A 22,863-nucleotide genomic window follows, 5' to 3' on the forward strand; every position below is an offset into this window, starting at 1 on the left:
GCCACCATTGACTATTTTTCAGAAATCAGGATGTTGTTTCCCACTCTGAGATGTCTGGTTGAGCGGGTTTCGGTGTGATCAAGGAAATACGGCTGCCCTCACTTTCACTATTCCAGCTGCCTTGGCAGCCTCCTGGCACATCCCAAATGAGGTCATATATTTAGTAAGGCAATGTCTTACCTAAGAGATCTGAGACAAATAGAGACATTTCTATATCTGACATTCAGAAAAGCTATAGGGAAGAAGCTTTAGGGTATAATGGAATATAGAGAGAATTTCAAGGGAAAGAGACCTGAGGTTACTGACTGTGTAATCTTGAGAAAGCTACTTTATTTCTCTGATTTGTCAATTCCTCTGATTTATCGACAAAATTGCCATGCATATTGCTTGGCATAAGGCATGACAGAGTATTAGCTCAGATAAATGTCAGTTATTTTCCCTTCCTTCATCCAGTTTTGAGGAAATTTGACAGTTGATATAAGTGTTCAAAAGAATTACACAATTCCTGTGTCCTTTGAGGCAAGAAACTTTGCATAATTCTTTCACCCTTAGCTCAGAATCCTCATCTCCTGCCTTTTCATTTTGGAGCTAGCAGTCACAGGAATGCCAACTGGCAAGGTGGTGCTGCTAAGCCTGAGACAGTGAGATGGATAGCTTAACCAGTGTGTCAGAATGGAAGCTTCAAGTTATTCATCTTGAAAGTCTGCATACTGTCTGAAATCAAGTGACTACTATTTAAACCAGTTTTGGAATTTTTCACTTCCGAGCTTTTACATAAACCTTTGGAAAAAACTTCCGTGGGCCAGGGTGCTAGGTATGATACTCCCTCTCTGATCTGTTCACCAAATAATATTTAGATAAATACAGCTCTACTTTCAAATAGTACTCCACTGTTAGGGACCAAATGTTTGTGTCCCCCAAAATTTATATGGCAAAATCCTAACACCCAAGGTGATGGCATCAGGAGGTAGGGACTCTTGATAGGAAAGTAATGAAGCCTTGAAGATAGAGCCCTCATGATTGGAATTAGTGCTCTTATAAAAGAGACCCCAGAGAACTCCTTCACCTTTCTGCCACATGTGGACAAAGTGAGAAGACAACCATCTATGAACTAGGAAATAGACCTTCACTGGACATGGAATCTGCCTGTGCCTTGATCTTGGGCTTTCTAACCTCCATAACTGTGAGAAAGAAATGTTTGTTGAAGCCACCCAGTTTATTGTATTTTTGTTGTAACAGCCCAAGTAGTCTAAGACACCACGTAACTGCCTACAGCAAGAGGAAATGATACATGATTTTGGAGCCCAAGGACAAATAAAGTAGACACATAGACATTCATTTCCAAGAAGAAAAATGAAAAACGCATGTCTGTGTGTGAAAGCTTCAACCGAGCTTTTGCGTATTGCCCTTCAGAAGGGCTTATCAGCATTTTTGTTTGTTGGTTGTGTTTTGTTTTTTTCTTCTATTTTATATAGTTTCTGTAAAGAAGCCAGGATGTTCCCTCACTGGTTTCCTGAACAATGTGATCAAGGACCCACATCGTCCCCCTGGTCTTGAGGATCCCATGAAGATCAGGAATGTGGTGGTGTTCTCCCTGTTAGCCTCTTCTGACCAGCAAAGGCATTTTTCAGATGAAGGGCCTTTCCAAGTCTGATCTCAGACCTGGCTGTGTCCAGATTGTGTCACAGGCTGTGTCCAGATTGTGGTTTTGGGCACTTGTAGTTACCAGCTTGGTTTTGGCTGGAGAAAGAAAAATTCCTATCATGAATACACCCAATTACCTCATGATTCAAAGATGGAGGCAGACATGCACAATTAACTTCCTTCTTACCTGATTCACCTGCCTCTACTCAGGAACTAGAAACGTTTCACTGTAGGTCTTTCATTCTTTCAGAAAGTTTTTTGTTGTTGTTGTATATTTATGGGTGCTTAATGGAATTTCCATGAAGCTATTTAACTTTGTTCATGATCATCTAATATTGTCACCATATCTTAGGGAAATTTCTAGGCTCAAAAGTCTACCAATTTATGTGGTGTTCCACATACACAGCTACATTTGACCATTAGGAAGCCAATGGTTTTCCTAGAAGAGTTTGCAAAATTCTGCAGTGTTATAGATATTCTTGCTTTAAAAAACTTGTGACAACTTCTAAGCTAATAGTAACAATAGTAACAACAACCATGAGAACATCAACAATAAATGCTACCTCTTGATGAGCCCTTATGTATTTTTAAGTACTATGCTAATGATTAACACGAATTACTTTAATCCTTACAAAGGCCTAGTGAGGTAGGTAATTTATTTTCTCCATTTTCCAGATGAAGAAGCTGAGGCTAAGAAAGATTTAATGACATATTTAAGGTCAGAGAACAGATAAGTGGTAAAGATATATTTTTATAGGAAGGCGAATACTCCTATTATTCAGCTCTATAATGGAATGAAATTGACACATGCTACAACATGGATGAACGTTGAAGACATTATGCTAACTGAAATAGGACAGGCATAAAGGACAAATACTGTATGATTCGACATGTGTGAGGTACACAGAGTAGTCCAATTTTATAGGAACAGAAAGTAGAATAAATGTTGGCAGGGGCTGGGGGCAGAGGGAAATGTGAATTTATTTAGCAGGTACAGGGTTTCAGTTTAGAAAGATGAAAAGTTCTGGACATAGATAGTGGTGATGTTTATACAACAATGTGAATGTACTTAATGCTTCTGGACTGCATACTTTTAAGTGGTAAAAGTGTAATTTTAATGTTATGTAATTTTACCACAATAAAAAATTACTAGAAAAAGATGAAGAAAAAATTTTAAACAATGAATACTGACCAATTAGTGTGCCTTCAAATGAAGGATTCATTGTATATTTTAACTTAAATCAATAAACTCTAAGTGTGAAAATGATGAATAAAAATAGGCTACCTTGTAGGAGAAGAATCCTTCTCTCTTTTCAGTGGAAGCATTGTTTGACCTCTTTCCTCAGGGCTTTGGTCCTGTTCTCCTGGAGTCTTACAGAAGAGAGACAAAAACAAGCATGGTGTCTTATGTGATCACTATTAGTTTTGCTTCCTCATCATCTCCTTTCAGCAAAACCATCTGAAGGTCCACTATCCATTGACTTCCATGGGGTGACAGTGTTATAAGTTTTTACTTTCACTGGTCTGAAGAAGGTGGAGTTTTATTTTTTTCTCTTGTTTGTGTCAATCCCTCCTCCAACACCCATAGAATTGGCCCCAGTCTAGGTGCCAACATGACACTTGGTTCAGTTTTCATTGGCCCACTATTCAGTCCCTACCACCTCACCTCCCTCTCGCTTGCTTAGAGTATGTGACAGTTGGCATGTCAAGGACAACAGCAACAACAACGTGACCTGAACTCTTTTTCTGGGGGTCCATACAACATAGGTTGTAGCCTTAGTCTTCTACATTTAAAACAATGCGAAGGCCGGGCGCGGTGGCTCAAGCCTGTAATCCCAGCACTTTGGGAGGCCGAGACGGGCGGATCACGAGGTCAGGAGATCGAGACCATCCTGGCTAACACGGTGAAACCCCGTCTCTACTAAAAACTACAAAAAACTAGCCGGGCGACGTGGCGGCGCCTGTAGTCCCAGCTACCTGGGAGGCTGAGGCAGGAGAATGGCGTGAACCCGGGAGGCGGAGCTTGCAGTGAGCCGAGATCTGGCCACTGCACTCCAGCCTGGGTGACAGAGGGAGACTCCGTCTCAAAAAAAAAAAATAAATAAATAAAAAAAATAAAACAATGCGGTTAACTCTTGCCTTTAACAAACCTAATTAAAGGTAATCTTTGAATGGGAAAAACTGAAATTGAGATGTTTTGGCTTTACCATTAGCTAGACAAAGCTTGCGCCAAGACATTCTAACAGATCTGGTTTTGTTAGATTGTGGCTCTCATGCTAGTTCATGGCAAACCCTCTCCTAAATAAACATGGAAATCTAGACTACCTGGCCACACTTCATGTCCTGCTACTACCCAATGCAATTTTTTTTTTTTTGAGACGGAGTCTCGCTCTGTCGCCCAGGCTGGAGTGCAGTGGCCGGATCTCAGCTCACTGCAAGCTCCGCCTCCCGGGTTTACGCCATTCTCCTGCCTCAGCCTCCTGAGTAGCTGGGACTACAGGCGCCCGCCAACGCGCCCGGCTAGTTTTTTGTATTTTTTTTTTTAGTAGAGACGGGGTTTCACCGTATTAGCCAGGATGGTCTCGATCTCCTGACCTCGTGATCCGCCTGTCTCGGCCTCCCAAAGTGCTGGGATTACAGGCTTGAGCCACCGCGCCCGGCCATGATGCCAGTTTTAACACAGCTTCTTTTTATGACATAAGAACTTCTTATTCAAAAATTTACAAAATACACAAAATTAGTATTTCAACATGATTTCAAAGAAAGACACATTCAACATAGTAGTTTCTAATCACAGAATATCACATGGAACAAATTTGAATTGCATACCACATAACCAAATGTTCTGCATTGCCTGTGTATACTAAGTGAGAAGGATGAAGAGGTAACCTCTTTTAAGACATTTTGATCTGTTGTTTACATGTACTATTTCCACATATTTTGAAGTACTTTAGTGTTTTTCTAATACTATGACTTTATTTTGAAGGCATTTTGGATACAACATGACTATAAGGCCTGTAAACATTGAAAAACTGGAGAAGAAAATGATATAGGAGAAAAAATATGCCTTCCACAAAAATGACTTTTCCTTCACTGTCAAGTCTCTCTGTCTCTCTCGTTCTTTCTCTCACTCTGTATGTGTGTATTGTTTGGTAAACATAATAAACCTTCATGAGATTACATTTTATTCACAAACTACTTTTATTTACTTCTAAATAATTGCTTATTATATAAATCTTCAAACATTCTTCAGTTGATCTATTTTTCTATCTGTGATACTTATATTCAGAAATATTAAGTTGAGATGGACCATATTATTTTTTCTGTCAAATAGGGTTTACTTAATGGATTTTTAATTAGTTACCAAATTTTCAGTAATGAATTAAAGGTTTTAAGCAAGGAATGGAGGAATAGGTGTATTTATTACAGATCCCTGTCTGATTATCCTTTCTATGCTCAATATTATATTCCCAACTGTCCTTTTGGTTTAATGAGTGCTATAAATTCACCCATTAAATGAATGATTTTCAGTTTATATAAAGAAGGAAAGACGTATAAGGTCAGATGTTTTCTGACCTAGAAAGATAGTAGGCCAGGAACTTGGATGCGACTTTGTATTAGTCTGTTTCCAAACTGCTATGAAGAACTGCCTGAGACTGGGTAATTTATAAAGGAAAGAGGTTTAATTGACTCACAGTTCAGCATGACTGGGGAGGCCTCCGGAAACTTACAATCATGGAAAAGTCCCTTTTAAAACCATCAGATCTCGTGAGAACTCAATCACTATCACGAGAACAGCATGGGGGAAACTGCCCCCATAATCCAACTATCTCTACCTGGTCTCTCTCTTGACATATAGGGATTATAGGGGATATAATTCAAGATGAGATTTGGGTGGAGACACAAAGCCTAACCATATCAGACTTCCAGAAGTTACAGAATTCATGTATCTACATTCATTCAGGAATTAAAGTATATAACATAAATAAGAACTATAATTTATTGAGTTGTGATTTCGGCTCTGTTTTAGGCACTTTATAGATGCATTTGAATTCACAAGAGTTCTGTAATATGTGTATTATTTTATTGATTTGGGGAAACTGAAGCTCAGAAATCTTACTCATTTGTTTAATTTGTCTCTCCCTTTCCTCCACCACACTACAAAATAATTTAAACCAACGTTCAAAAAGAATGACTTGCCCAAGGTCACCCAACTAAAAGTGCTGGGTCAGTTTCCAATCAAGGTTTTTAGAACTCCAAACTGTATTCATACCCACCCCTCTCACAATGTGCCACAGGGTTGAGGGGGATACTCTCCCAGTTCTTTAGGACTTTGAAAATTCTACTAGTACTTCAGTGCAGTCTCTTACCAGCCAGGGAACAAGTGGTAACTCCATGGCAGGATGACAGGCCTCCTGGGGCCCTGTTGGGATAGTGCAGTCTCCCTGATCCCTGTAAGGAGCCTGAGGGATATATAGAGCCCTGGAAATGGCTGAGTTGAGCTTTTCTGTCCTTGATATTCTTAAAAATGTTGGAGGCACTTCCTGAGCTAAATTAGACATTCCAGGAAAGCTAAGCCAACCTAAAGCTCAAAAACAATTTTTAAATAACTCTCTCCTCATGTGTGTCTCATTTTCTTAAGGCAGCTAGAAAGACCCTTTTTTATTATCTGTACTGGGACTATCAAGTAGATTAAAGCAGAGTCCATTTGTGGGGAGGAAGTCGTTCCTGAGTGCTGGGCTGTCCTTGGGGGCAGATGCTACCACACCAGATTAACCTCACGTGCAAGAAGCCTAACCGATAATGACTCTGAGGGAGTGGGTTGGTGTCATGGCTGGAAAGCATTAGCAAGTGTCCTGGTCTGTGGTAAATTAGAAGTCATGTGTTCCATCTAAGGGATGGGCTGCTACTTTCTTTTGTTGGATCTCCTGATGTTTTTTCAAAGTCATAAATCTAGATTTTTAAAATAAACATTTTAAATGTTTGTATTAATCTATTCTTACACTGCTATAAAGAACTACCTGACACTGGGTACTTTATGAAAAAAAAAAAAAGGTTTAATTGACTCACAGTTCCACAGGAAGCATGGCTGGGGAGTCCTCAGGAAACTTAAACACAGCAGAAAGCGAAGGGGAAGCAAGCACCTACTTCACATAGTGGAGTGGCAGAGAGAGAGCGTAAAGGGGGAAGTACTACACACTTTGAAACAACCAAATTTCATAAAAACTCACTGCCACAAGAACAGCAAGGGGGAAATCTGCTCCCATGATCCAGTCACCTCCCATGAGGCCCCTTCCCCAACACTGAGAATTACAACTGGACACGAGATTTGGGTGTGGTCACAGAGACAAACCATATCAATGTTGGATCTATTTTTTAAGAACTGTATTGATCAAGATAGGCCTGGGCTGAACTAGGCTCTGAAGCATAAAGAAGCTTGACAGATAAATGATAAATATCTCTTAATCGTCATTGTAAAAGACAGAACAAGTGAACTGACCTGACTCTTCCTGTGTCTCAGAATGATTCAGTCCTTCTGCTGACCAGGAATGGATAAAATAAAAAGAAGTATCACTTTGAATTGCTTTGGAAAGCTAGAATGCATGTGTAAAAAGGCTGGATTTCAAGGGATGGAGTAGAAACCCAGTTTTTCCTTCCATAACCAAATTTCATAAGGTTGTTAAATCGTGTCTGCTTTAAGTTCTAAAATGTTCTCCTGTCTGTTGGACAAAAAGGCCACAGAATTTATCAAGACTACGTTGGTGGACAGAAGCAAATCCTCTTTTACTTATTGTCCATGAAGGACCCGGGAGTTCTTTCTGGAGAGGAAGAGCATTGAGAATATTTAAAAAGAGCTGCCCAAGCAGCCCTCCTAATTGTCCAAATCTTAGACATACATTTAAATATATGTTTCAGCATTTTTCACATGTCCTGAAAGCCCTAAGGAATTCACAGTTATCAGACAACCTGACTACCATCAAAATACAATATTTAAACACCAACAAAATTCCTCTTATCCTAGGACTTGTAAGAGGCTCATATTAATGGTACGGATCCCATGCATCAGAATATTTTCTCCAAAGGTAGTATGCACATGCTGACTTAATGGATCATTAATTTCTCTGCTATCATTGATGGAGGTTTTAGGCTGCCATTATTTATCAGTGATGCTGGGGACCAGTGGTACAGCTCATATAGAAGTCATCTTTGAATTTAGTTTGCTTCACATCATATAATGTCTCTCCATCTAATTGTCTTCTTAATTGCATTTCCCCAAGCTGAATAGTAACATTAGTACTCATTTTCTTAGCATATCAATTGTTGCGTATGAGTCTCAGTCTACAGGATCAAGTGTGCCAAAGAATAACACAGGTACTTATTTTCTAAAAATCAACTTAATTTCATATCTGATTCTTTTCGTCTGGCTAAATTGAATCCACTTTAGCTCAGTCATTTTTGGTGTCACCTCTGTCAAAAGTAATAAAACCCAGGTACTAGTTGAAGTGGTAAGGACATATTTTAATCAGTAATAACTATTAAAATAGAGAAGAGAGCCCAGTGTGAACTAAGCTCAACTTTCATTCATATAGAGGTGATTGGGTATTCTTTTTTTTTAGCTTCTAATTATTTTAATTTTTAATTTTTGTGGGTACACAGGTGTATATATGGGATACATGAGCTATTCTGATATAGGAATACAATGCATAATAATCACATCAGGGTAAGTAGGGTCTCCATCACCGTAAGCATTTATCCTTTATTTGTGTTACAAACAATTCAATTATACTCTTTTAGTTATTTTTTTATTTTTTATTTTTCTTATACTTTAAGTTCTGGGATACATGTGCAGAACGTGCAGGTTTGTTACATAGGTGTACATGTGCCATGGTGGTTTGCTGCACCCATCAACCTGTCACTGACATTAGTTATTTCTCCTAATGCTACCCCTCCCCTAGCACCCTACACCACAATAGGCTCTGGTGTGTGATAGTCCCCTCCCTGTGCCCATATGTTCTCATTGTTCACCTCCCACTTGTGAGTGAAAACATGCAGTTCCTGTGTTAGTTTGCTGAGAATGATGGTTTCCACCTTCATCCATGTCCCTGCAAAGGACCTGAACTCATTCTTTTTCATGGCTGCATAGTATTCCATGGTGTGTATGTACCACATTTACTTTATCCAGTCTAACATTAATGGGCATTGGGGTTAGTTCCAAGTCTTTGCTATTGTGAATAGTGCTGCAATAAGCATACATGTGCATGTGTCTTTATAGTAGAATGATTTATAATCCTTGGGGTATATACCCAGTAGTGGGATTGGGTGTGGTGTTCTGAAAGGGAGAATGAGAAAGTAGGACACGGGAACAGTGGGGACTTGAGTAGAATCAGGGAAGTGGAAATTCTCGAAAAGCAGGAAGGCAAATCTGTCAGTGTTATTAGGCCATTTGGCTTTCTTAACTGGCACTTATGGGAAGTAGGCTCCTAACCTCCTACAGAGACTGAGAGATGGGGAGACACCACCAGCACATCTTCAGGTGCTGGAGAAGCAGTCAATTCTTTTGACAGCCTTGAGCTTTCCCAGGCAGGAATTTAAAGGAGGTAGAGCTGTCATTCTAGGGACATGAGCTTGTGTTGTTAGAAGCTCACTATGCTAGTGTGTGTCAGTGTGTGTGTATGTGTGTGTGCGCTCCAGGGACTATGGACAAAATCATTTATTTTGAGAGTAGTTTTTGTAGTTTCTGTAGTTTTTATAGGCTAAAGTTGAGGTCTCGTGGAGAAGAGGGCTCAGAGGGTCCTAACTAGAGTCTGGTCAAGGAGAGAGTCTTTGTCCCCACTCTGACAGAGGTCATGGCAGTGCTGCAGAATCACCCGTGACCAAGCATCAGGCATCAGGCATCGGGGTGCTGGGTATACTCTGCACTCTCCCAACTATTCTGTTCTGTGGTCCCTATCAACATCACGTTTCAGGCCTGGGGATCTCCGCTGCTCCTGCCACTCCCAACACACAGGAATGTTCTTGAAGGCAGGAACTCTCAGTGGCCATTGACTCATCCCCTAGAGACAGCTGGGGATCAATTCTGGGAATATGCAACACCAAGAAGAGGCCTGAGTCCTGCAACCCTGCCTCTGGGAGGAGATTCCTCTCTGTTAGTTGAAGGGCAAAACTCCTCTCTCTCATCTGCTTTTTTCAAACCTCCATGCTATTTTCTCCAAACTCTCTTCCTTAATGAGCTTAGGCTTTTGAAGATACAATTTAGGAAGTTTTGTGGGCTACTTTTATTTCTGCTCAGTCACATCTCTCCCCGAGGCGTTGAAACACAAAGCCTGCTGTTAGACTGATTAAGGGGGAAGGGGAAATTCAGAGAGAAAAACAAAAACGAATGTCTTAGAATATTTTCCACTAACACACACTTGTTGGCATAGAAAGATGAGAACCTAGATTTAGAAGTTCACCCTGAAGAAATGGTCGTGTATAAGAGGGGCTCAGTTTTGCATCACTGATAATTTGCTTAAGTGAAGATTGTAGGAAGCACACTGGTCAGGTCATAAAGTGGGTGTTCTGGTTTCTCTCTTGCCTACTGTGCCCTTACTGCCAGTCCTTACCTGAAATCTCTCTTCCAGCAATCGTATTTTTAAACTTACAGCAGTAACGAATCCTCATGATACTAAATGTACAAGTAGGTACAAGTAGCATATACATTATTAGCTTGATTAGCACCTAAGCAATGCTTTTAGGCTTTTGAAGACAGAACTCAGGAAGTTCCGAGGCTACTTTTATTTCTGCCCAGTCCCATCTCTTGCTGATTGTCACATATCTAAGGAGGCTTTTGCCTGACGCCCAATACTGTCCTGAGTGGTCATCCCAATCACTTCAGAAAAAGTCTGACAAACCAGTTACTCATGTCAAAGGCTATCCTTTTCCAATTGAGTTTTGGCTTTTATTGCACAGTACAAATATTCCATTCTCAGACATAAATGGGATATCACCTTGCCTCTGGCAATTGTCATTTGCCCCCATAACTTCTCTCCCTATTCTTCTGAAACCAATTTCCAGGATAACAATAATTTTCCTTCTTTTAGAAGTATAATTTTTTAAAGCAAGATAGAGCTACAAAGTCTGTTAATATTTTGACCCACTTTTTTTTTTTTTTTCACAAAGTGGCCTGGTCGGTGGCTGGGAAAAAGATAATTAAGCAGGCATGGTGACTCAGGCCTGTAATCTCAGTGCTTTGGGAGGGCAAGGCAGGAAGATCACTTGAGGCCAGGAGTTTGAGATCGGCCTGCACAAGTTATTAAGGCTCCGTCTCTACAACATTTTTTAAAAAAACTAGTCTGGCATGGTGGCACGTACCTGTAGTCCCAGCTACTCAAGAGGCTGAGATGTGATGATCTTTTGAGTCTAGAAGTTCGAGGCCGTAGTGAGCTGTGATTGTGCCACTGCACTCCACCCTGGGCACTGGAACAAAACCCTGTTTCTGTTAAAATAATAATAAAATTTTAAAACATCTATCTAATCAATACAGTTTCCATTTTGAATGGAAACACATTAAAATCCATCTTGTAGGTAAAAAGACTTAAGCCCAAAGAAGTGCTTTGAAACACCATTTGAATATGCATTTGGAGGTCTGTTGGCAGGTCTCTCCCAATGTCTCGTGTCAGCACAGTCTCCTCCCTCTCTTTGTTATGTAACAAGAACAGTCTAAAATGTCTTCCACTGCAGTCAACATTTCATTCATTTTACATGTTTTTTCCTTTCTCTCACTTGGCACTTGGCAATATTGCTTTCCTGAAGCGGTTGATCATGTAGAAGGCGAATCTGTTCCATGGGCCTATTCCTGCCTTTTCCCTCTGAGTTGCAATGTGCACAGTTGCATCTGATGTAATTTGTCATAAGTGAATGGCTGTCAGTGTCCCATGCTGCCTTCCTTCTCTCCTTTTCCTTCCCTTGTGGTTCCCTTGCCAAGAACAATGTATGTGTTTCGTGAAGTTTGTCTTACCCAAGGCCAGATGCCCTTGACTGAAGTCCAGGATGCATCCTGATCCTGTTTACAGGCGAGGAAGGACCAAGTCTGGGGCGTTGGAGAGATTGTGGGGGCATGAGAGTTAATCGTCATAGGCACTTGACACATCAAAACAAGCCCATCCTTACCCGGCTTCCTCTGGAGTCTGATGTCACGATCAGTGTGTTGTTTCCTGATGCGGAAGCCACGACAGGTCTATATTGTATTTGTTTCCATCTCCTGAATTAAAATTGACTCCTGCAAGGAAACAATGAATACTGAGAAGGCTGAACATGTTACTGGCCACATGTTCTTTCTCGTCTCTGCATACTTCTAAAATGGAAACGGACCAATTTTTCTCCAGTGCTATTCCGTCCCCTGAACTACCTCTTTGTAAACATTTCCTAAGGGCTTTCATTTAATCAGAAGCCTATTTCCCAGGGATTTCAAGTGTGCACCTGACCTGGGTTTGTGAGCAAGGAAACCCAGACAGCATCAAAAATATTTTAAAAAATGAATACATAAAAGCTTGGATTTGAGAGCCACACTTTCTTTAAAACATCAGTGATGATAAATGTGTTTTCGTTTTGAGAATTGGCTTTTCTTAAATTTAATAACACTAAAATGACTTTAGAGTGAGAGAAAAATAAATACGTGGCTGAATCCTTCAGGTTTCAGTCCTTCATTTATTCCTTTATCATCTAATCAGAGAATATTGTTTGAATATTTGCTACCCGCCAGTCATTGTGCTAGATGCTGGGGAGAGTCAGTGCTGCCAAGCAATATACAGTCAACATAATTTGTTTAATTTTGCATTTCATAGCCCTTCACTGAGATTTTTAAAAAATAGTTTAATAAAATGTAATAAACATCTGTTGGGAAAAATAAAGATAGAAAATTATATGAAGTAAAAAGTAAAAGTGTCTCCTCCCCAGTTTCCCTAGAGTTAGATTTGTTGGTAATTTGAATAATATTTTTTGTCTCAATATACTTTCTATATATTTACAAAATTCCAGAAATTTTTACACAAATGGGTCAATATTATACAAAATTGTCTGGAAACATTTTTATTTACCAATGTTTTATGGGCTTTTTGTACTAGCAGACTGTGATTTTCTTTATTATTTTTAACGGTAGGCAATATGCCTTTGGGTGAATGTACTGAAATGTATTAAACCTGTCCCCTATAGAAGACAACTCAGCTTTATTTTGCCCCTGTTGCTGTTGTTCTTTTCTTTTCTTTTCTTTTTTTTTTGGTTTCTTTCAACTTGCAAGCAATACCACAATGAACTTCCTTGCACACTTATCTTTATACACATTCCTAAAATTGTAGAATGGTTGGGTAACACACGTATTTTAAAGTTTGACAAAAACTGTCCTCCAAAAATTTGCATTGATATTATTGGTGTATGAAAATTCTTATTTTCCTGTAGGCTCTCCAATATAATTTTATATAGCTAATTAATAATTTGATAGTTTCAAACTAATATACAGTTTTAAAATATTTGTCATTGTCTTAGTCCATTTCGCTACTATAATAGAGTACCCAAGACTGAGGAATTTATAAATAAAAGAAATTTATTTCTTGCAGTTCTGGAGGCTGGGAAGTCCAAGATCTATGTACCAGAAGGTTTGGTGTCTGGTGAAGGCCCAACCCTCACAGATGGTGCTGTCCATGTATCCTGGGATGGCAGAAGGGACTGGAGGGCAAAAGGACCAGGTCATTTTTACCTCCCTGTACGTCTTAACTTTAGTTCATCTCCCTGAAAGCTATTACATTTAAACATCATTTACACATTGTTCTAAGAAAATAAGCACTTATCTCTATTTCTTGATTTATTCATTTTTAATAATATCCATTCTAGTTACAGAAGAGTAAGAATTTAAATCATTCACGTGCCCTTTTCCTCCCCACATTCCTATTGTTAATTTTTTAAAAAATAATTTAATCAAGTAATTCAATATTTTATTAACTTTTATTTCTTAAGCTATTTATATTAGATACTGTCTTTTAATTCTCAGTATGTAGGAAGAAGTAATTAACTGCCCTCTAAATTCATCCATCTAGCAATACTTTTATTCTCTCGAAGTTCTTTTTGAACCTAAGGGTTCTGTGCTTTCCCTTACATGGATCTTGAAAATTGAAAGCCAATAAATAGAAATTGTAATATTTTAATTTCAAACTATTGTTTGAGATGAGCTAATTAAACCTGATGATTTGGGAATGTAATACGATGTCGTCAATCTATGCCACACAAATGAGAATGTTACAAGTCTCAACTTCGAAAAATTCTCTTTTTGTTCATTTTATTTGTGTAACCTTCAAGTACAGCTTTTTTTTTCTTCCTCCTAGAGTTTCTAATTGCCTTTCTTTTGTCTGATTAAATAATAGCTTATAATTATATTTTTCTTATCACCTTCTCCACTGTTCTCTTCCTGAAATTTATCAATGGAGAATTGTGGTATATTCAGGTTTTCTACATCTTCTATAGTCTTTCTTGATAAATTAAATTTTAAAAATGATTTCACCCATATCTTCAATTTATGTGAATACAGTAATTCCTCATATATCCTCTGTGTCTTTGGTTATGCTGTCTTTCACAATTTTACTTTTGCGTAATTATTTCATTTCTTTCTTGAGCAAGCTAATATTTATTATTCATGTCCTGAACTTATTTTTCCAGTCTATTTGTTCCTATTTTCTCATTCCTTCATTTCTGGTTTTGTCTTTATTGTCTCTTTCATTTTTCTTGAGCTCTTACTGTTGTTATGTTTCTAACTTCTAGAGATAATATGAAGTTTTCTATATACAAGTAGTATCTGTGATATTGTGATATAATAAGAAATATATATTTGGTCTCTGCCTCTAGTATATGGCACAGTATTCTTAAAACTCTTGTAATTTCCGGAGTGATAGGAGTGCTAGGTGCATCTTTGGTTCTAATAGTTGATCTTTGACCCTGGTTCCTGACATAGAGCTCCTAATCCCTTGGAATTTCCTGGGCGATAGGAGTGTCTCTTGTTTCAATGAGGCAGTTTTTGGTGGTCTTTGGGGTGAGAGTTGGTCACCAGAAAGACCAAGCCGTGACCGGAAGTTTCACCACCACCCACCATCCTCCATGAAGGGGAGAGAGGCTGGAGGTTGGATTAATAATTGATCATGCCTACGTAATGAAGCTGCCACAAAGATCTCTGAACTACAGGGTTTGGCAAATTCCCAGGCTGATGAACACAAGGAGGTGCTGGGCAAATGGTGTGTCCTGGAGCAGACATGGAATCTCCACGCCCCTTCCCCCATACCTTGCCCTATGTATCTCTTCCATCTGACTGTTCATCTGTATCCTTTGCAATATCCTTTGTAATAAAAGTAGAAATGTGTTTCCTTGAGTTCTGGTGAGCCACCCTAGCAAATTATAAAACCCGAGGAGTGGGTTGTGGGAACGCTGAATTATAGCTGGCTGACCAGAAGCACAGGTCACAACATGGAACTGGCTGTTGGCCTCTGAAGTGGGAGCAGTTTTGTGAGATTTGTGGGACTAAGCCTTTAACCTGTTGTATTAGTCTGTTCTCACACTGCTCATAAAGACATACCTGGGTAATTTATAAGCGAAAGAGGTTTCACTGACTCACAGTTCGGCATGGCTGGGAAGCCTCAGGAAGCTTACAATCATTGCAGAAGGGGAAGCAAACACTTCCTTCTTTACGTGGAGGCAGCAAGGAGAAGTGCTGAGCAAAAGGGAGGAAAGCCCCTTAAAAACCGTCAGATCTCATGAGAACTCACTTACTATCATGAGAACAGCAGCATGGGGTAATCTATTTATTCCTATTTTCTCATTCCTACGCAGTGCTTCCCATGACACTTGGGGATTATGGGAACTACATTCAAGATGAGATTTGGGTGGGGACATAGGCAAACCATATCACCTGTGGAATCTAATGCCAGGTAAATAGCATCGGAGTTGAGTTAAATTGTAGGACACCCAGCTGGGGTCCAGCTGGAGAGTTGCTTGGTGTGTGGGGAAACTCCCTGCTCTCCTCGTGTGACACCTGTTGTTAGAAGTGTTCTATGTTGAAAGGTGTGCTTTCTGATATCAGAAAGGTGGGTGTGAGAGTGGGAGAAACAGTTTGGTTTTTCCTATCTCTTGGCAGTAACCAAGATTGATCTCCAGACCTATGAGAAAAAACAAAAATACACAGGAAATTCTATGTAGCATGACAGAGATTTTTAAAGTATATATATTTTTTCATACAAGATCTCACTCTGTCACCCAGGCTGAAATGCAGTGGTGCCATCATAGTTCTCTGTAACCTCAAATTCCTAGGCTCAAGCAATTCTCCCACATCAGCCTCCTGAGTAGCTGAGACTGCAGGTGCACGCCACCATGCCCAGCTGATTTTTAGGTTTTTTTTTTGTTGTTGTTTGTTTGTTTGTTTGTTTTTTGTAGAGACAGGGTCTCATTAAGTTGCCCAGGCTGGTTCAGCGGGAAACATTAATCATTTATGGGTACAACAAATACATTGCACCCCAAACACCTTTCGCACTGGAACAGGAGGGATATTGAAAGGATCACATTCAGGAACTCTCCCTCTGCAATGTGCTGTCCTATAGGCTAACCCTTGCCTTTCCCCTTCTGCTCTCACTCCTCTGATTTGCTGCCTGTGATTTGAAAATTGATTATTATAATTGTTCATTATTTTTCTTCATGAGAGCAACCCCAAAATATTATTTTGGAAATCATTCATGGCTTTGGATTAAGCCTTAATCTCTTATCAACTCTATCAGGATTTTATCAAGAAACATACAGAATAGTAAAAATAGGCAATACAAAGAGAATTTGATAAAGAGAGTTATTTACAAAGGTATGGGTAGCGTGTCACAAAATGACAAAGAATAGTTCAGAAGCTTGAGCTAATGGTCATACTGCTACTATCTCCAGGCCTGAAGGGGTGAGGCAAGGCAGAGGTTACTAGGACCTGAGACAGAGAGTACTGTGTGGAGAGGGTCAGCTGACAGGAATTGTGCTCTCAGATTCAGTGGATCAGCCAGCCAGGCTTGGCCCTGCAGGGAAGGAGCCAGTGGAATAAATACCCTAATTTACTCTCCTCTTCAGGCTTCTGTCTGTACTTCCCATGGTCTGACACTGATGAAAAGCAAGAGAGCAATAGTGCTGTTGACATAATCTGTGAGTTAAATGTTATTTATTTATTTATTTATTTATTTATTTATTTTTGAGATGGAGTCTCACCCTTTTGCCCAGGCTGGAGTACAGTGGTGCAATCTTAACTCACTGCAACCTCCGCCTCCTGGGTTCAAACGATTCTCTTGCCTCAGCCTCCCAAGTAGCTGGGATTACAGGCACCTGCTACCAGGCCCAGCTAATTTTTGTAGTTTTAGTAGAGATGGGATTTCACCATATTGGCCAGGCTGGTCTCGAACTCCTGACCTCCTGATCTGCCCACCTCAGCCTCCCAAAGTGACGAGTAAAATCTTATGGGGCAGAGAACAAGTTGGAGAAAGAAAGGGCAAACGAAGATACTCAGTATACCTTCCCAGGGATCACTCATTTTAATCCTGCTCAGTCTCCAAAATTCACCCACTCGACTTGTCTGCAGTAACCTTGTGGAGTTCTCTTACCACTTAAATTCTAATAATTACCTTCCTCGTGAAAAAATGTTTGGTGACAAGTTCAATTTTTTTAATAGGTATATGGCTATTCAGATTTTCTATTCCTTCTTTTGTCTGCTTGGTTAAGTTGTTTTCAAGGAACTTACCTGTTTCATCTAAGTCATCCAACTTATTCCACGGGGTTGTTTATAACATCCATTTATTATACTTTTTGTTATGTGCAGGATCTGTGGTGATACATTCTCTCTCATTTCTGATATTGGAAAGGTGTGCTTTTTTCTTTTACCTTGATCAGTCTTGCTAGATGTTCGTCAATTTTATTAATAGCTTTGAAGAACCAACTGTTGGTTTTGTTCATTTTCTCTATTATTTGTTTTCTGTTTCCTCAATATCTTATCTTCACAATTTCCTTTCTTCTACTTAATGTGCTCTTCTTTATCTAGCTTCTAAATGTGGGAACTTAGATCATTACTTAAAAACCTTTCTTCTTTTCTAATATAAGCATTCAAAAACCATAAATTTCCCTCTAACTGTTGGCTGCATAACACACATTTTTATGTATTGCATTTTCACTGCTTTTTAGTTTGAAATATTTTCTAATTTGTCTTGTGATTTCTTCTTTGGCTTGTGGGTTGGGTATAAATGTCTTGTTTAATTTCCAAATATTTGGGGATTCAGTAGAAATCTAATTTATATTGATTTCTGATTTAATTTTCAAGATTTCAATTATTTGAAATTTATTGAACATTATATTTTAATGGAGCAGCAATTTTTATCTTGGTAAATGTTACAAATATTCTTGAGAAGACTATTCTTCTCTGTTAAGTGCAGTATTCTATACACATCAGTTAGTTAAAGGAGATTGATAGTATTGTTAACAACTTCTATATCTTTACTGATTTTTTGTCAACTTGTCCTATAAATCATTAATGGGTATTCTATAAATCAATAAGTAGGGATGAAAATGTCCAAATATAATTGTGGATTTATCTAATTATTCCTTTAGTTGTGTTTGTTTTTGCATTATTTCTTTTGAAGCTCTCTTATTAGGTGCATGAATATTTAAGATTGTTGTTTTCTTGATTGACTCCATTATCATTATATTTCCCTCTTTATTGCAGTAGTAAGTACTATAGCTACACCATCATTCTTATACTTATTGTTTGCATGTTATAACCTTTCTTCATCCTGCTACTTTCAAGGTATCTGTATCTTTATGTGTAAAACTAAGCAGTTGTAGAGAGCCTATATTGAGTCTCATTTTTAAATCCACTCTAATAATCTCTGCCTTTGAAGTGTTTGCTTCATTTCCATTTTATGTAATTATTGACATAGTTGTGTTTAAGTCTAACAGCTTGCTATTTTTTTCTATTTGTCTCATGTTTTTGTTCTGTTCTTCTTTTCCTTTTTAGGGGGACTTTTAGGGCCTATTGAAATAGGTATTTTAGTATCCTGTCCTATCTCCTCTATTGACTTTTTAGCTAAAACTTCTTGCATTTGTTTATTTAGTGGTTACACTAGGATTTAAAATATGCATGCTTAACTTACTCCTTTCTACTTGGAGATACTGTTGTAGTACTTCAAATAAACATGAGGAAGTTATATATAATTTAACTTTAGGACTGAGAGTTAATTCCATCCTTTAGTTAATGTTACCATGTATTTGCTTTTAAGTACGTTATAACCCTCCAATTAAAATGTTTATTTATTTGCTTTAAGGAACCAATTTTCTTTTTAAAATATCAAGAGAAAAAAAGGTATTTTATATTTATAATTACTGGGGTTTCTTTTGTTTTTTTGTTTGTTTTTTTACCTTTCTGTAAGTTTGGGTTTTTTAAAAAAAAAGTTGTTTAAAAAATTTTTTGTGGGTACATATTAGGTATATATGTTTATAGGGTACATGAGATACTTTGATAGAGGCAAGCAATAAGTAATAATAGCATTGTGGAAAATAGGGTATCCATCCTCTCAAGCATTTATCCTTTGTGTTACAAACAATACAGTTATACTTTTTCAGTTATTTTAAGATGGATGATTAAATTATTATTGACTGTAGTCACCCTGTTGTGCTATCAAATACTAGGTCTTATTCATTCTTTCTAACTATGTATTTTTTGGTACTCATTAACTATCTCCACTCTGCCTCCCTCCCCCAACCTTCCCAGCCTCTGGTAACCATCCTCCTACTCTCTGTCTGCATGAGTTCAATTGTTTTGAGTTTTAACAACCACAAATAAGTGAGAACATGTGAAGTTTGTCTTTCTGTGCTTGCCTTATTTCACTTAACATAATGATATCCAGTTCCATCCATATTATTGCAAATGACTAGATCTCATTCTTTTTTATGGCTGAATAGTACTCCATTTGTATATGTACCACATTTTCTTTAATCATCTGTTGGTGGACATTTAGGTTGCTTGTAAATCTTGGCTATTCTGAACAGTGCTGCAACAAACTTGGGAGTGCAGATATCTCTTTGATATACTGATTTCCTTTCTTTTGGGTATATACCCAGCGGTGGGATTGCTGAATCATATTGGTAACCCTATTTTTAGTTTTTTGAGGAACCCCAATCTGTTCTGTATAGTGGTTGTACTAACTTACATTCTCACCAACAGTGCACAAGGGTTCTGTTTTCTCCATAACCTTGCTAGCATTTATTGCCTGTCTTTTGAATAAAAAGACATTTTAACTGGGGTGAGATTATATGTCTTTGTAGTTTTTATTTGCTTTTCTCTGATAAACATCAGCGATGCTAAGCACCTTTTCATATGCCTGTTTGCCATTCATATATCTTCTTTTGAGAAATATCTATTCAAATCTTTTGCCCATGTTTAATTTGGATTATTATATTTTTTCCTGTACAGTTGTTGGAGCTCTTTACATATTCTCATTATTAATCTGTTGTCAGATGGGTAGTTTGCAAATATTTTCTTCCATTCTGTGGGTTGTCTCTTCACTTTGTTGATTGTTTTCTTCACTGTGTACAAGCTTTTTAAGTTGATGTGATCCCACTTGTCCATTTTTGCTTTGGTTGCTTGTGCTTGTGGGATATTACTCAAGAAATTTTTGCCCAGACCAATGTTCTGGAGGGTATCCCTGACTTTTTCTTGTAGTAGTTTCATAGTTTGAGATCCTTAATCCATTTTGATTTGACTTTTGTATATGATGGAGAGATAGCCATCAAGTTTCATTCTTCTGAATTTGGATATCCAGTTTTCCCAGTATCATCTATTGAAGAAACCATCATTTCTCCAGTGTATGTTGCTGGCACCTCTGTTGAAAATGAGTTCTACACTACAGTGTAGGTGCATAGATTTGTTTCTTTGTTCTCTATTCTGCTTCTTTGGTCTATATGTCTGTTCTTATGCCAATACCATACTTCGGCTAGTATAGCGCTATAGTATAATTTGAAGTTAGGCAATGTGATTCTTCCAGTTTTGTTCTTCTTTTCCTCAGGATAGTTTTGGCGATTCTCAATTTTTTGTGGTTCCATATCAATTTCAAGATTGTTTTTTCTGTTTCTGTGAAGAATGTCATGGATATTTTGATAGAGAATGCATTGCATCTGTAGATTGCTTTGGGTAGTAGGACATTTTAACAACATTGATTCTTCCAATCCACGAACATGGAATATCTTTCCATGTTTTGGTGTCCCCCTCAATTTCTTTCATCAGTGCTTCATAGTTTTCACTGTATAGATCTTTCACTTCTTGGGCTATGTTAATTTCTAGACATTTAATTTTATTTATAGCTATTGTAAATGAGATTATGTTTTTGAGTTGTTTTTCACATTGTTCACTGTTGGCATATAGAAATGCTGCTGATTTTCATATGTTGATTTTATATCTGCAACTTTACTGAATTTGTTTCTCAGTTCTAATAGTTTTTTAGGGGAGTCTAAGTTTTTCCATATGTAAGATCATGTCATCTGCAAACAAGGGTAATTTGACTTCTTCCTTTCAATGTGGTTGCCCTGTATATCTTTCTCTTGTCTGATTGCTCTAGCTGGGACTTCCAGAACTATGTTGAACAGGAGTGGTGAGAGAGGGCATCCTTGTCTCATGCTGGTTTTCAAGGGGAATGCTTCCAGCTTTTGCCCATTCGGTATAATGTTGGATATGGGTTTTCATAGATGGCTCTTATCTTGAAGTATGTCTCTTCAGTGCCTAGTTGGCTGAGAGTTTTTAACATGAAGTGATGTTGAATTTTATCAAAAGTCTTTTCTGTCCATATTGAAATGATCATGTGGCTTTTGTTTTTAGTTCTGTTTAAGTGATGAATCACATCTGTTGATTTGCATGTATTGAATCAACCTCACATCTCAAGGGGGAAAGCCTGTTTGATTGTGCTGGACGAGCTTTTTGATGTGCTGCTGGATTCAGTTTGCTAGTATTTTATGAAGGATTTTTGTATCTGTGTTCATCAAGAATATTGGCTTGAAGTTTCCTTTATTTTGCTGTGTCTAAACTGATTAATTAAAAATAAATGGATTTCCTATAATCCCAGCACTTTGGAAGGCCGAGGCAGGTGGATCACGAGGTCAGAAGATCAAGGTCATCCTGGCTAACATAGTGAAACCCCATCTCTACTAAAAACACAAAAAATTAGCCAGGCGTGGTGGCGGGCACCTGTAATCCCAGCTACTCGGGAGGCTGAGGCAGGAGAATGGCGTGAACCCGGGAGGCGGAGCTTGCAGTGAGCCGAGATCGCGCCACTGCACTCCAGCCTGGGCGACGGAGCGAGACTCCATCTCAAAAAAAAAAAAAAAGAAAAGATAAATAAAAATAATAATAATAAACGGATTAATAGCAGTGTTTTAAGACAAAACTGTAACCTATATGACTAAAAGTTTTATATGTTTACTTAGTATTTCTCTTACATGTAGTTTAGATTTTTCATTTCTTAATAGCAGAATTGCATGATTTTTCCCAAAAATCAGTTTTCATTTTGATTGATATCTATATTGTGTATTTGCTTTATTTACTTGGTATTATTTATGTCTTAAGAAATAGCAAATTTCTTAAAAGTTTGGATTATAAACTTCTGTGACCTCTTCTCTTCCTTTTGTTCAAGAGGAATACCCGACACTGTCTTTACAGCCAGTATCTATGTAGTAAGGGAAGTAAGGAAGTAAGTGTGTAGTAAGGGAAGTGTGATCCTGCAGGGCTTCAGCATTTCGGTCCTAAACCAAGATTGTCTGGATGTGAATCTTACTTCTGGCACTTAGCAACTGTGAAATCTTGATCAATTTTTCTATTTTCTTTAAGCCTCATCCATAAAATAAGGATAATCATTATTCTGTCTCTTAGTAGGTGTTTTAAAAGATGGTCTTAATCCATACAAAAGCACTCGACTTAATGTCTGGTACGTAGAATGTATTAATAATATCCGGTCCTTAAAATACTGTATTGATTTATTATATAAAAAAGGAAATATAAAGAGGTAGCATAGGAGAATGGAAAAGAGAAAGTATCTGTTCTACGTCTCACTCTGCCTCTTATTATTTGTGTGATCTCAGCTAAACCCTTTAAACTTTCCAATGTGCACTATCTTGTAAAATGAGCAGAAAAGGTCATCCTTGGCTGCTTCA

At 38.2% G+C, this 22,863-nt stretch overlaps 1 long non-coding RNA gene across 4 annotated transcripts in view; it reads left to right on the top strand.

The window, feature by feature from the left end:
• Nucleotides 1–22,863, top strand: part of LOC117070890 — a 749,288-nt gene that overhangs the window by 182,855 nt on the left and 543,570 nt on the right. Inside the window, exon 2 of one of the 4 annotated variants that reach the window (XR_004432092.1) lies at nt 13,236–13,381. The exons of the other annotated variants lie outside the window; for them this stretch is intronic. This is a non-coding gene — a long non-coding RNA (uncharacterized LOC117070890). The remainder of the gene's footprint in view (nt 1–13,235; nt 13,382–22,863) is intronic. 4 annotated transcript variants of the gene reach the window in all.

Source organism: Trachypithecus francoisi, unplaced genomic scaffold, assembly GCF_009764315.1.
Source record: "Trachypithecus francoisi isolate TF-2019V2 unplaced genomic scaffold, Tfra_2.0 Lachesis_group3, whole genome shotgun sequence".
NCBI classification, from domain to species: Eukaryota; Metazoa; Chordata; class Mammalia; order Primates; family Cercopithecidae; genus Trachypithecus; species Trachypithecus francoisi.